Below are 14,986 nucleotides of genomic sequence, written 5' to 3' on the forward strand. Positions count from 1 at the left end.
TTGACTTGGATCTAGGGTTTCATCACCATCCTTGCTGGTAGTTTGTATCAAATGGTCTTTTCTCATGTCATCATGTAGAAGTTGGTATTGTGTGTATGATGTATGAAGTTGACAATTTCTTCTCATATGCGCTGATGCATATTTCTCCGTCTTCCATTCTCCATTATGTGGTGTCATTGCATATCCTACCACTATCAAGTGTCCTTTATATTCGTTGATGCTTGGTGCCTTATGGCATCTGTTCATTTTTTTTTATCATTCAATATTATTGTTCATATGTGATGATATTAGTGTGGCCAACGTGACAAACTTCTACAATAGTGTATGTTTTCTTAGCAAAATTTATTCCTTGTTTATTATAGAGGATGTTTCATAGATATATATTCAATTGATACCATGTGTGTTTTCAAGGCGATGTTTCTTTAGAACATACGTATTCATCTTGCCAAGTTTGAGATAATGCTCAATGCATGAGAAAAACTTTGTGTATTGAGACAAAATTGTGACTGGAGAGTTGTCTAGTATGTCTTTGATCAGAATTAAGCTGGCATATTATATTAAGTAATGACTTTTCAATTTTCAATTGTCCATTCAATATCTAATGAGGATTTAAATGGCGTGACCTTTCAACTTCCATGAAGATGTATAAAGAGGCTCAAGATGAATTGAACAACAGAATGATATGGACATACATCTCATTTGTTGAGATTGCCAATTTATATTAGACCTTAAATATGGAATTCATGGGCAGACAATCTCAACCACGGGATTGCCAACTCCTATAGAGTTGATGGGCATACATCTCATTTATGGTATAGCCCAACTTTTATGAGCTCGGACACACAACTCCTCCACGAGTTTGTCCAAATTTGATTGTATGATCTGCTATTGACATGTATATACTAAAGTTTCTATTTATTTATTTTTTCATTTTTCTTCAGGTTGCTAGGAACTTGGCTTTGATAGCAAATATAAACTCCAGATTATCCCAAGTGAAATTTAGTTGATAAATTCTAATATTTATAGATAATAGTTATTCAAATAATATATTATTTCAAATACATTAATTTACTTATTCATCTTTTATAAAGTTGTAAGACATAACAATAATTGCATAACAAATATTTAAGCTTTAAACCTTAATAAAATGAATCTATAATAATAAATGGCTGCAATATTAATACTTATCTGTATATATCATGAAGAGATTTCCATTGGCACAAAAAGGTTTTCACAGGGAAAGAATTAGTTATAGGTCCTAGCTTTTTCGTGGGCAAGAAGCATTCACAAGAGGACACGGTTCTTACTCAGAATCCCACATACCTTCACGATATGAAACACATGCCTCACGCATCAAAATAACACAGCCCTAGCCAAGACTCTCCTAGGTCTGTACTATACCCTAAGTCGGACACACATTGTATGCCCCTTCTCCAATGCTCAAAAGCCCAACCAAGACCCTCATTATTCAATCTGTGTTTCCATTGTATAAATTCTTTTCTTCTTATTTTATTTTCCTCTTCTCTTGTCCTTTCAAGAGTAATTTGATTCCTTCTTCAAAATGACTTATACATCTTTTTAAGGGCTAACTTCCAAACCATCACACCCTTTTGAAAAGATAACAATTAATTATCTTTCAAAAAATATAATCACTCTTCTCTTTTAAGAGCATTTGTGGTAAATATTTATCTGTATTTTTTAAAATCAAAGGATTTTAATATTTACTTTCTAAATTTATTTTCTCTTGGAGAAAAAGTCACATAACACATGACCGCTATACTAAACATTGCAATATTACTTTAATAACCTCCCTTAATGGTCATTCTACTAACTACCCTACAAAGACTTGACATAATGTGCATGTCATTTTCCCACAAATGCATAGAAGGTCAACTCCTCTTGAGAACGATTTGCAAAATGAGCCCCCTTGTTGGACTTCTGATCAGCCAACCACTTTGTAGCGAACTTCCTTATTTGATTAAGAACAAAATCAAGTTGAGTGCCTTCCAACCAAATGTTGGGTAACCAAGCCATCTGTCCTATTGCCCATAGACATGAAAGCCAAGATCAACTTCAAAAAACTTAGATTCTCGTTGATAGAAATTTGGTGCAAAAATCATCAAAACCTTGATGCAATGCTGAAGTCACACACAATTTTGTGGGAAAAATCGTTAAAAACCCTTGTTTTGTAGAACAAACAACAAAAATAACCATGAATTTCGGGGAAAAATCAAGAAAAGGCTCCTCACTATTTTGGGAAAAAAATCACAAAAACCCTCCATTAGTTTTGGGGGAAAAACTGTGTTCCTCCGAGTTTCCGCGACGAGGACGGGGACGGGAGGACGGGTTTTCGGTACGACATTTTTTTTGGGAGACGGGGGGTGGGGATGGCAAACGGGGACAGCGATATATATAGGGAAATTTTAAAATATACACTAAAATTTGCAAATATGCATGTCATTCATATGAAACTAAGCACAAAGCATGTCATTTAAACATTATAGAACCTTAACATACAACATTTGAATGCCATCTAGGAAAAAAAACTGATTTCAAGACTCAATTGTCAATATGCATATCAATATGTAAACAAAAATATTTAAATATAAGATTTAGCAATGAACAATATCATAAAAATCTGAAAATCAAAATATGCCCAAAGGCTAGAGGGCTGCCATAACGTATCAATGTATCATCATGTTCAAGTTGAACATAGAAAAATGAAGCAGATTACTACTCCTATTCTACCTCTCCTGCCATGGCGTCAAAATCAGAGTCCTCTTCACTAGCATCCTCCACAGGATGTGTAGTCTCATCTAATGTAATCCCAACCAATTTTGGTGCTGTGTCATCCTCATCTATTTGGGCCACATCCTCAAGCTCAACATCCCACCGCAAAGCTGGTGTCTACCTATACTCTGCAATTTGACAATCCGCAAGTCGAAGAGCATGATGCATTGCCACTAGCTTGTTTCTCTTGATGGAGTGGATAAATGAATATGTGTACCAATTCCTCTGCAACTGAGAAACTAGCAACCTGTGCAATGAGGCGAGTGGCAAGTATTTTTAACTCGGGTGTATCTCTCTCATGCCAAGTCCACCATCCAATAGGATCTTTCTGTGCCAAAACAACTCTATCCAACCTTGCTTGTGGCTTACCCAAGTTTGGGCCATGAAGGTCAGTAAGGTCAAGGAACTGTGCACGAAGAGTAGAGGCTTCTTGAGCTGAATACATCTTATCAATGGCTCTTGTGAAGCCATCCAATACTTTGGGATCATCACATTGGAGGCCCCTTTCACCCAACTGTGCATACCATTTGGGATTTAGAGCAAAGACTGCCATATGAAGCGGGATATTCATCATGTTCCACCTCCGCATCACAATAGGCCCAATACGCTCCTCATATGATGCAATAGTTCTTTTCATCTTTCTTAACATGTTGTCAATAGTCTCATATATCTCTCCCAAGCTAGGAATGTCAGTATCAATATATCTAATGATATCTACAATGGGTGATATGACAGAGCAAATATATCTGCAAGATGAAAGCAAAAAAAATAAAAAAATTAGAAATTTAAATTTTTGAACACTGTTAGTGTTAGCATGCAAATCAGCAAGCAAAAGATTAACATTAAATTTAAAAATCAGCAACTTACCTCATTGTGGACCACCAACTCTCATCAAGGTTCCTTTGCTTCACTTCTTTTCCTTAAGAAGACTTAGAATTGGGCCATCGTCCCCACTCTGGATTTATCACCATCAATTGAAGGGCCTCATACACTTCAATCATCCTCTCCATCAAGATGAAATATGTGCAATACCTATAACGATTATTATAAATTAAAATATTAAAAAAGTTAAACATTAATGATTAAAAACATCACATGTAAGTTTGTAATATTTATAAATAAAAATAACTTAAAACAAACTAAAAGTAAACTATAATTAAATTGACATACCTTGTCTCGGCTGGTTTGAGGAACTCCTTAGAGAAGGACATGAATAGAGCAAGTGAAGTGTGATGGTTGCAAATAAACATTTGCACTTCTCTAGCTTCTAGCACCACCTATTTCACCCATTTAATCTTCCTTATGTCCTTCAATGCATTGTTCAAGGAATGAACACAAGGGTCCAAAAGATGTGCCTATAAGCATCCTCTATCATCATACTAGCTAATTTGCACATAGGTGTAGAATCTGTGATAACCTGTACAACACTAGATGACCCAACCTCCTCTATGACATCTCTCAAAATGGTGAACTGGAATTTTGCATCCTTCTTTCTTGAGTAATCTATGGCTTTCAAAAAATAAGAGCCACTGGGGGATGTGACAATGATGCTGATGAGTGGTCGATGTCTAACATTGGTCCACCCATCCATCACAATAGAGCAAACCGTCCTAACCCAAGTGCGTTTTATATCCTCAAACAATAAAGCAACCTTTGAGTACTCTTCATCTAGGATTGTGGTTCGTAGCTTATGGTCACTAGGGGGTACAAATTAGGGATTCATAGTCAATATATCTTTTACCATTTGTTTAAAATAAGTGGAACAAGCTACATGATATGGGATACCATTAGCAACAAAGAATCTACCAATACATGCCTCACACTTTTCCTTTGCTTGTGCATTAAACATACTTTCCACCAAGCCCTTCTCAGATCTACTCATTTTGCTCTTCCCTCTAGATCAGTAGGGCTGCCACTAGTACCAATGACAGATGACATATGCCTAGATGATTGTGATGGAATAAATGGTGATGTCACTGTCAAATTTTGCCCCTCCATTTTAGCCTCTAAGTGCAATCTTTGACATTCCAATCTTTGTTCATCAGTCAAGTTAGGACAAGCTTTGACTTCATGACATGCAACACCTAAAAAGTGTGACTTCACCCTTGTATAGCTGCCCCTAAAATCATCAAGACAAACATGGCAATCCCACACCCTAGTCCTTCATGAATTCTTTTTATCTTGGCTTAGGTGTAACATATTGGAGAAGAGGTTTTTTCCTATTGAAAGGTTTCTTTGCAAAATCCTTCATAATGGTGGAAGGACATATAAACAAATTAGATTTAGGATCAACTCTTTTCCTAGTCCTACAACTAGCAACATCACCCCCAACCACATTTTCTTCTTCATCACCACTATTACTAGTACTCCCACTGTTTCTCATTGTGCTTTGTTTTGAGATTTAAATGTGCAATGGAAATATGAGCTAAAACAATGAAAAAAAATAAAAATCAGACTGTTCAAGCGGCAAATCTATTTAAAAAATGGAAAATGGAAGCATAAAGAGTTCTATACTTGGTGCACAAAATGGAAGCTTAAACCCTTGGTCAAGCTCTTGGAAACAAAAAAATCACCTCATCTTTTTGCAAAATGAAAACCCCAGCCAGTTGCAACACACTCCAACTTCACTAGCAAAACCAAACAAATGACAAAACAACAAAAATGTGGTCTCTTTTAACCTTTTAGGGCATTTGGAGGGGTGGGGCCCACTTGGGCGACTAAGTTGGGAGCCTTAAATTTTTGTTTTAATGTTGACTTTTTTAATTTTATGCATGCAAAAAATTGGAGACGATCGGTCGTCCCTGGTATGGTCGGGGGATGTCCAGGCGTCCCCTTTCTGTACTGGGGACAACAAGCTGTCCCCATTTTCTTTCCTAGGCGTCCCCAAGTTTCGAAGACGTCCCCTGCCTACATGGACATTTTGGGGACGGCTGGGGGATGTCCCATACTTGTCTCCGTCTCAGAAACATGGTTTTTTTGCTGTAGAGAAAAAACAATGCAAAAATCGACTATGCAAAACCCTCTTAGATCAGAAAAATCAATTATTTTGGGAAAGCAAAGTGCAAAACCTTATGAGATTAGAAAAACCAGCAACCCTTGGTCACAAGAACAAAGAACCCTTGCAGATCTAAAAAACTTCCATTTTCTCATGAAAAACCAGTAAAGAAATCTCTAAAAACCATGATTTTTATTTAAGAAGATGCCAAAAACTGAAAACTCTCAATTTTATTGAAAAACATTGAGCAAAAGATCTTATAATTTGCTCATGAAGTGTTCAAATAAACTCTAAGTTGTCGGATTTGCGTATCGGATCCCGGATTTGGATTTGGGTCCGATTCAAATCTGGATCCGCGTGTGGATTTGGGCAAGATTCGTAATCCTGCCTGTGGATCCGTCAGGATTACGGATCATGCTCGGATCCGCGCAAATTTGCCTAGAAAACAAATAAAAAGTGGGCCCATTCGATGTTTTTAATGTTTTTCTTTGCCTAAACCCTAAAAATGACCCTCCGTCAAGATTTGCGGGCCGTGGATCTTGACGGATCCATAGGTAGGATTACGGATCCTGCCTAGATTTTCGAGGATCCACCGTGGATCCGCGGCAAAGGAGCCAAGAGAACAAATAAAAAGTGGGCCCATTCAATTTTTTTGATTTTTTTTTTTTGCCTAAACCCTAAAAACAACCCTCTAAGTCATAATCTAGAATCTGTAATGTTCCCGTTATAAAATAAATAATAAATTAAACTTTTGTAATGGGCTGATTGATTTAATGTATCTCGGACCCATTTTAATTTTTGTTTCCGTAGTTTGTGTCGCCGTCGGCTATCTTTGTACACCCTCGGAACGGTTTCCCGACGGCTATTTAAGCATGGCTTGTAGGAAGTCTGTAGGTATGCTTTGGAATGTATTTCTTTGTACTGCGAATTCCTGTTGGAGTTCTTTGTAATTCGCCATTTCGGAAGTGAAAGATCTTTCCTATTTGGTTCGTGTGGTTTCGGTGGGATTCAACTTTCACCCTATTCTGTGGTTGCATGTATTACTTCGCTTGGATTTGGCAAAATCGGAGCATTATCTTTTGGCAATTATTATTTGCATTCAAGTCTCTATTATTGTGTGGATTTCATCAACTGTTTCTGTGTTTGTGCATGAACAAGATTGTGTTTCGTATCGGTCTCAGATACATACCTGTGGGTTCTCCCGTGCTGCTCATTCCTCAACCGTACAACCCTCATCAATCCATTTGTACGACATCCTTAAGTTTCCTTTGTTGCACATTTTAGCTGACCGTACGACCAACTTGTGGCATGGTCTCTTGACTGTATGGCCTTCCAGGCGTAGACCCACACCCACCGTACACTCCTCACACCCTTCCCAGTTGGTGTCACATACCCGTACGACCCTCCAATGGTTGGCTTGCCACACCGTACGGCCTAATCTCACAGTACGACTTAGTACACCCTCATGGGCCATCTTCCCTCACATGTACGAACTGTTTCAGCCACCGTACGACCATAACAAGTACGGCCCCCTCTCTTGCTCACCGTACTATCACTTTTTCAGCACTATACGACCTTAGGTTAGGGTTATACATTGGTTTAAGGGAGCATCACAGGTATGGAATATTATAGTGGTATCAGAGCGCTTCGATCCTGCCAGCTTGTGGACAGTGAATGAGAGTTTATAGCCAGAAGAGAAGGAAGACACATTCCATTGATCAAATGGCTGTCGAACTGGAACTGACAGTTGCCGAACTTGTGGCACTTCTGAGGGAACTTGCTAGAAATCAGGCACAGATCACTGATACGCAATGACTCATAGAAAAAACTTTCAAGAAGTTGGCGGACAACAAAATATCCGGAGAACAAAATGGTCATAGTGCGGACTCGGTGTCAGGTAAATCAAACCCTTAGCTAGCATGCTCTCAACCTTCCATGCCGGCTTTTCCACCACGGACGGAGGCACAACATGGAGGGAGACAACCAACCTTCGAAGAGATGCAAGAACAACTAAGAGAAGACTAGAAGAATGCAAACCTTGAAGAAGAGATATCCTACAAAGATTATCGCGGATTTGAGAATGAGATATTCGGGAGGCGGAAACAGAGGATACTTTAACGATGATTTTAGAAGAAAGTTGAGTGAGGTAAATCTGTCTCCATTTGATGGATTTGGTTCCATATCTGCATAAGCATGGGTAATGAAAGCTGATACATACTTCCAGCTGAATCCTATGCCAGAAGAAGAAGCAATGAAATTTGCTGCGTTGCACTTGGAGGGAGTTGCGCATGATTGGTGGCACCACGACACCATCACATTAAGGCATGATCAAATAAATACTTATGCAGAATTCACAGAGAGATTGATAGAACGATTTGTTGGTAAAGATCCGGAGCTCAATTTCAAAGATTTGACACAACTGAGACAAACTGGATCGGTCGATCAATTCATTGCAGAATTTCAGAAACTCTCTATTTTGGTCACGAACATTTTCGAAAGAAGACGAGTAGTGCTCTTCATGGAAGGACTGACCAAACCTCTGAAAGGTTGGGTAAAGGGGTTCAATCTTGCCACCTTGTCGGAAGCAATCAATAAAGCACGGAGTATGGCATCATCATCGTTATCATCCTCTTGAAGTTACTCTTATTCTAAACCGTCGACATTTTCAAGGGACAAACCTTCGCTCAAGAAGCTGACGTTGGATGAAGCTACCAAACAAGAACTTCGAAGGAAGAAATTGTGTTTCAATTGCAAGGGACCTTGGGAGCCTGGCCACCAATGCCTCAAAAAGGAGAAGATCCATTACATTGAGGAGGTGTCCGATGATGAGGACGAACAGGAAAAATGCCGGCTGAAGATAACCAACCCCACAATGACACTAACATCAGTTGAACTGTACGGAGAGAATTGCCGCTTTGGTACAACACGGAGGAACCATTGCCTTGGTCGACAGCTCGAGGTGCACAGTTTTTCGTGTACGGGGTACCTTTCAAGGACAAAGGGTTACGATGATGTTGGATAGAGGAACTACTCTAAATTTCATAAACTCATCCTTGGTAAAACAAAGAAGTCTACCTATGGAGGCGCACGCAGGCTTTCAGGTCAAGGTTGTTGGAGAGACTCCTACCTTGCATGCACCTTGTTCCTCAACTGAGTATCACAATGGCGAATCACACGGTGACTGAGGACTTCTTTATAGTGGACCTGGCTGACATGGAAGTTATTGTTGGCATACAATGGATGGAGACCCTTGATGAATACACTCAGAGTTTCAAATGGATGGACTTCACTTTTGTTGTTGATGGAAAGAAGGTTATCTTCCGAGGAATGGCAAATGAAGCTTCGAAGGAAGTGTCTGCACATCGGATGGAGGTAATTTTTTGGCACAATGACGTTGCATGGGTTGCGCATTGTTTTATCTTAGTGGAACCTATAAAGGGGTGTCGAACACCTCCACAGGATGATGAACTTCAGGATATTTTAAGTAGACATGGTAAAGTTTTCATGGATATTCCTCCTGGAATACCACCTCATCAGGGGTTTGAACACACTATCGAGTTGGAATCAGGAGCAAAGCTAATCATAACCACATCGTACCGCCACCCCAAGAAATTCAAAGATGAGATCGAAAGGACGATTCAAGAATTGCTAGAGAAATGATGGATCCGTCCCAATTCTAGCCCATTCGCATCATCTGTGGTATTGGTCAAAAAGGACGGGACGATGCACACGTGTGTGGATAACTGTGTGTTGAACAAAAAAAAGTAAAGAATAGATATGCCATTCCAAGGATAGATGAGCTGCTGGATGAATTGCATGGCGCGATCTATTTTTCAAAAATAGATCTCCATTTTGGATACCATTAGATTCGCACGAGGGAAGAAGATGTGGAGAAGATGACTTTTCGTTGTCACTACAGACATTATGAGTTTCTGGTCATGCTGTTCGAATTGACCAATGCACCTGCTACATTTCAATCATGCATGAACCGCATCTTCAACAAACAATTGCGTATGTATTTATTGGTATTCTTTGATGATCTTATTTATAGCAGGACATGGGAGGAGCACCTGAAACATCTGAATGAAGTTCTAAGTATCATGGAGGAACAATCCTTGTTCGCTAAGTAGTTCAAATGTGAATTTGGTATGACAGAAATATTGTACTTGGGGCATGTTGTTAGTAAATACGGAGTTTAAGTGCATCAAGAGAAGATTCAGGCTATCCTTGACTGGCCTCCCCCAAAATCACTCACGGATTTGCGAGGATTGTTTGGACTGTGCAGTTACTATAGGAGGTTTGTTAAAGGATTCTCTCAGCTCAGCGCACCCTTAATGGATCTAACAAAGAAGGGGTCTTTCTTGTGGAATGAAAAAGCACAACTCACCTTTGATAAGTTGAAGGAGGTCATGAGCACTTGTCCGGTACTTGCGCTACCTGATTTCACTCGACCATTCATTTTGGAGTGCAACGAGTCTAGGGAAGGCATTGGAGCGGTATTGATGCAAGATAGACACCCCATCGCTTATGAGAGCAGGAAGCTTATGCCAACATAATGCCTATATTCCATTTACAACAAAGAAATGTTGGCCATCGTTCATGCATTAACCAAGTTCCAGCAATATCTGGTGGGTGCCAAGTTTGTTGTCCGTACGGATCACAAGAGTCTGAGATATTTTCTGGAGCAACGGAACTTGAACGAACGACAACAAAAATGGGTAAGCAAGGTTCAAGCTTTTGATTTTAACATTGAATATGTGAAAGGGAAAACAATGTGGTTGCAGATGCCTTATCCCGGAAACCCACTATCTGCTCACTAGACTAGATTTTAGTTGACTAGAAGACACATCTGTTAGTGGAATATTCCAAAAATACATTTTTCTGTGAAATAATGGATGGCCACACCCACGATGATTGGTACAGAGTGGTGGATGACATCATCTACTATAAAAACCGGATATATTTGGTGCCAGAATCCAAACTAAAGCAGAAAATCTTGAAGGAAGTACACAACTCACCCCTAGTTGGACACCCGAGTTTCCTCAAAACTTACAGAAGTCTTCAGGAGAGGTTTCATGGAAAGGACTTAAAGGGGACGTGTTGCAGTATGTAAGAGAGTGTGCGGTCTGCTAGCAGAACAAGTCCGAACATACTTTACTTGCCGAGCTGCTACAACCTTTGCCAATTCCCGAACGTAAGTGGGAAAGTATATTGATGGATTTCATAACAGGGCTTCCTAAGGTGAACGAAAAGGATTGTATTTTTGTAGTGGTTGACAGTTTGACAAAGTATGAACATTTCTTCACCATCCCCTCCGATCTTCAGGCAACACAAGTTGCCGATCTGTTCTTTAGAGAAGTCTTTCGTCTGCACGAGTTACCCCAAAACATCGTCAATGATCAAGATGGACGATTCATTAGTATCTTCTAGACAGAACTGTTTTGGATGGCAGGGACAAAACTATCACCAAGCACAAGTTACCACCCGTAGACAGACGAACAAACAGAGATTGTGAACAAATGGCTCGAAGGCTACCTTCGGAACTACGTTTCGGCACAACAGCCAACGTGGGTAAAATGGATCCATCTGGGGGAATATTGCTACAATACTACGTATCACATGTTCATCGGAATGGCACCATTCAAAGCTCTGGATGGGTATGAACCCCTCTCCTTCATCGATACAGTTTTGGTTGACAGTTGCGCACCAAGGGCGAGGGATTGGTTTCAGGAGGGACAGGACATACTGAGGTGCTTGAAAGAAAACCTATAGCGAGTACAAAATCAACAAAAGATGTATGCTGACAGACATAGAATAGAGAGGCGTTTCGAAGTGGGGGATTTGGTCTATCTTGGACTCCAGCCATACCGACAATCCTCATTAAAGGGAACAGGAAAGAAAAAATTGAAGCCATGATTTTATGGCCCCTATCATGTGGTTCTTCGCATTGGTGAAGTAGCGTACAAACTAGAACTTCCGGAGGGAAGCTGTATTCATAATGCCTTCTATGTTTCTTGTCTGAAGAAAGCCATAGGGAAAAACGTCACGGTTGCTACCGACCTTCTGCCACTCAATGAAGAAGGAAAGCTCATTTTGCAACCAACCAAGATCCTCGAAGTACGTGAAAAGACTCTACGAAACCGCATTGTGAAGGAATACTTGGTACGTTGGCGACACCTACCGTTGGACGATACAACATGGGAAGGCGAACACATTCTCCAGCACTCGGCATTGCATTTGCTTGAGGACAAGCAAACTTTGGGACGGGAGGACTGTAATGTTCCTGTTATAAAATAAATAATAAATTAAACTTTGTACTGGGCCGATTGATTTAATGTATCTCGGACCCATTTTTATTTTTGTTTCCGTAGTTTTTGTCGCCATCGATTATCTTTGTACACCCTCAGAAAGGTTTTTCGACGGGCATTTAAACATAGCTTGTAGGAAGTCTGTAGGTATGCTTTGGATTATATTTCTTTGTACTGCGAATTCCTGTTGGAGTTATTTGTAGTTTGCCATTTCGGAAGTGAAAGATCTTCCCTATTTGGCTCGTGTGGCTTCGATGGGATTCAACCCTCACACTATTCCATGGTTGCATGTATTACTTCGCTCGGATTTGGCAAATCAAAACATTATCTTCTGGCAATTATTATTCACATTCGAGTCTCCATTATTGTGTGGATTTCATCAACTGTTTTTGTGTTTGTGCATGAACAAGATTGTGTTTCGTATTGGTCTCAGATACCTAATTTTGTGTTCTCTCGTGTTGCTCATTCCTCAACCGTACAACCTCCATCAATTCATTTGTACGACATCCTTAACTTTCCTTTGTTGCACATTTTAGCTGACCGTACAGCCAACCTGTGGCATGGTCTCTTGACCCTACAACCTTTAAGGCATAGACCCACACCCACTATACACTCCTCACACCCTTCCTAGTTGGCGTCACATACTCGTACGACCACATTGCACGGCCCTTCAATGGTTAGCCTGCCACACCGTACGGCCTAATCTCACCGTACGACTTATTACACCCCCCCACGGGCCATCTTCCCTCACCTGAACGAATTGTTTCAGCCATCGTACGACCATAACAAGTACGGCCCCCTCTCTTGCTCACCGTACTATCACTCTTTCAGCACCATACAACCTCAGCTTAGGGTTGTACATTGGTTTAAGGGAGCATCACAGGTACGGAATATTACAGAATCATAGATTCATACTATGAAATGATTTAGTTTAGAATTATATTTCTCTTATTTTTTAGTATATATATATATATATATATATATATGCATGAATCCTCCATGAATCATATATATGCATGAATCCTCCATGAATCATACTTGGGGAAAAAAATCCCGAATCCACGGATCCGATTCACATGCCCGAATTGGATTCGTGTCACAAATCGGCAACTAAAAATAAACTGTGAAATTTTTTCTTTTAAAAGACATGCCAAAAAACCCATGATTTTTCTTTTAAAAGAATGAGGCAAATAAGTTATATAGATTTACTCAAAATTTCTAGCTACTTTAACCACAAATTCTATTGGAAAAATTCACCAATAACCAACCTTTTCTCTGATACCATAAATGATAATCAATTGATATTCAATATTAAATATAGGAGAGGAATATTCCTTAAATAAGAAATTAGAAGGCCTTTCCATAATGAAAACGATCAAGAACTAAAACATAATAGATTGCTAAACTAACTAAGCAACTTAAAAAATAAAAAGTTACTATAACCTTACCGACTTAAAAGAAAGTAGTTGCATGACCATTTTATTAAATATTACAATATTACTTTAGTAGATATTAGGGATAAAAGGAACATCAATAAAGAGTGATTCATTGTAGTCAGAATAAAGTAACTATTATGTTTAGTACTTGTAAGGCTAGTCGGGCTGGGTAGTTAGGAGGTGAGAGAATGCGTCGGTTGGTTTCCAACCAACCGACTTTTCTATAAATATTTGGAATATTGTCAATGTACTCATGTTGATTTTTGGTATTAATAAATAAATCATTTCCTCTTGTCTTCTATTGTCATAGAGGTTTTTTCCACTTCCTGCCCTCTATTGGGAATTCCAAAAACCCTACTTATTTCTTCTGCTGAATAAGAAACTATCACCTATTGCTAGAAGTGCTGTACTATAGATTTATGACATGATTTCTTATAACCTGTAATTAAATTTCGCAGTATAGGCTCAAATTCTTTTAATTCAAAAATTGGCATAAAAATTATTTTGTCTACTTTTGTTGTGCACAATGCTTTTTTTGGGGATGATCCGCTTTTGCTTTTACCCAGCAAGCCCTGCCCTGCACTCACTTCCCATCATACTTTCAAATGTAATATTCTTAGCCGTGATTGTGATTTTTTGTGCCATTTTCCCTTTACTTTTTGTCATCTTCCTTATTTCCTTTTTGGCTTTTAGTGCCACAGGTTTCTTCTTTTTGGAGTCAATAATGTTTCCTTTGCTTGGATTTCCTATGCTTAATTTCACCATGGTGTGTTGAGGCGTCAATTCCAAGATTTCTTTAACTATTTGTATATGCCACTTGTACGACCCTTTTTGCTGATGTGTTTGCTTGTAACCAACTTCCACTGAACGTGTATATAGATTGCCACAGTACGACCCAAAGTTTCTTCCTATCTCGGAGATGAGAGGCGCCTCTGCTGTTAATGTCCCCTGTCTTACATGTACGAACAACCTCCCTAGAATGAAATTCCGTACAACTGCTTCTATGAATTCTCTATGTACGGACTCCCCACGTACGGCTGCCTTCTGTTCTCCCTTCTTTGCCTTCCGTATAGACTCCTTTCGTACTTGTACGAATGTTGTTTGCCGTATGGCAGTGGATGGTTGCTGCCATACAGATACCTGCCGTACGACTTTTCCTTCCTTCTGTACGGATGCTTGCCGTACGTGCACCTTTTCCTCCTGTACAGATGTCTATCGTATGGCCTTTTCAACCTCCCATACTGATTCCTTGGATGCTTGTAACTGTCATACGACATCACCACTTGCAGAGGTTTGCTGCTGTACGGGCGCTTGCCACGTCTGCCCTACGGACACCTTCCGTACACCCATTCAAGTCATTATCGTAAAATGTGTAAAAATGTTGATTATGAATTCATCATAGTCAAAATGTTTAACTATCTTCATGATGAGTCATGTTAACTGAATCAATCATTTGC

The 14,986-nt window shown here is 39.5% G+C and overlaps 1 protein-coding gene across 3 annotated transcripts in view; it reads left to right on the plus strand.

The window, feature by feature from the left end:
- LOC149567388 (ankyrin repeat domain-containing protein, chloroplastic-like) overlaps positions 1–14,986 on the plus strand; it is a 145,713-nt gene that overhangs the window by 4,890 nt on the left and 125,837 nt on the right. The gene's annotated exons all lie outside the window — the stretch shown is intronic.

This window comes from Cupressus sempervirens, chromosome 3, assembly GCF_028749045.1.
Source record: "Cupressus sempervirens isolate cs-2001-9-10 chromosome 3, ASM2874904v1, whole genome shotgun sequence".
NCBI lineage: Eukaryota > Viridiplantae > Streptophyta > Pinopsida > Cupressales > Cupressaceae > Cupressus > Cupressus sempervirens.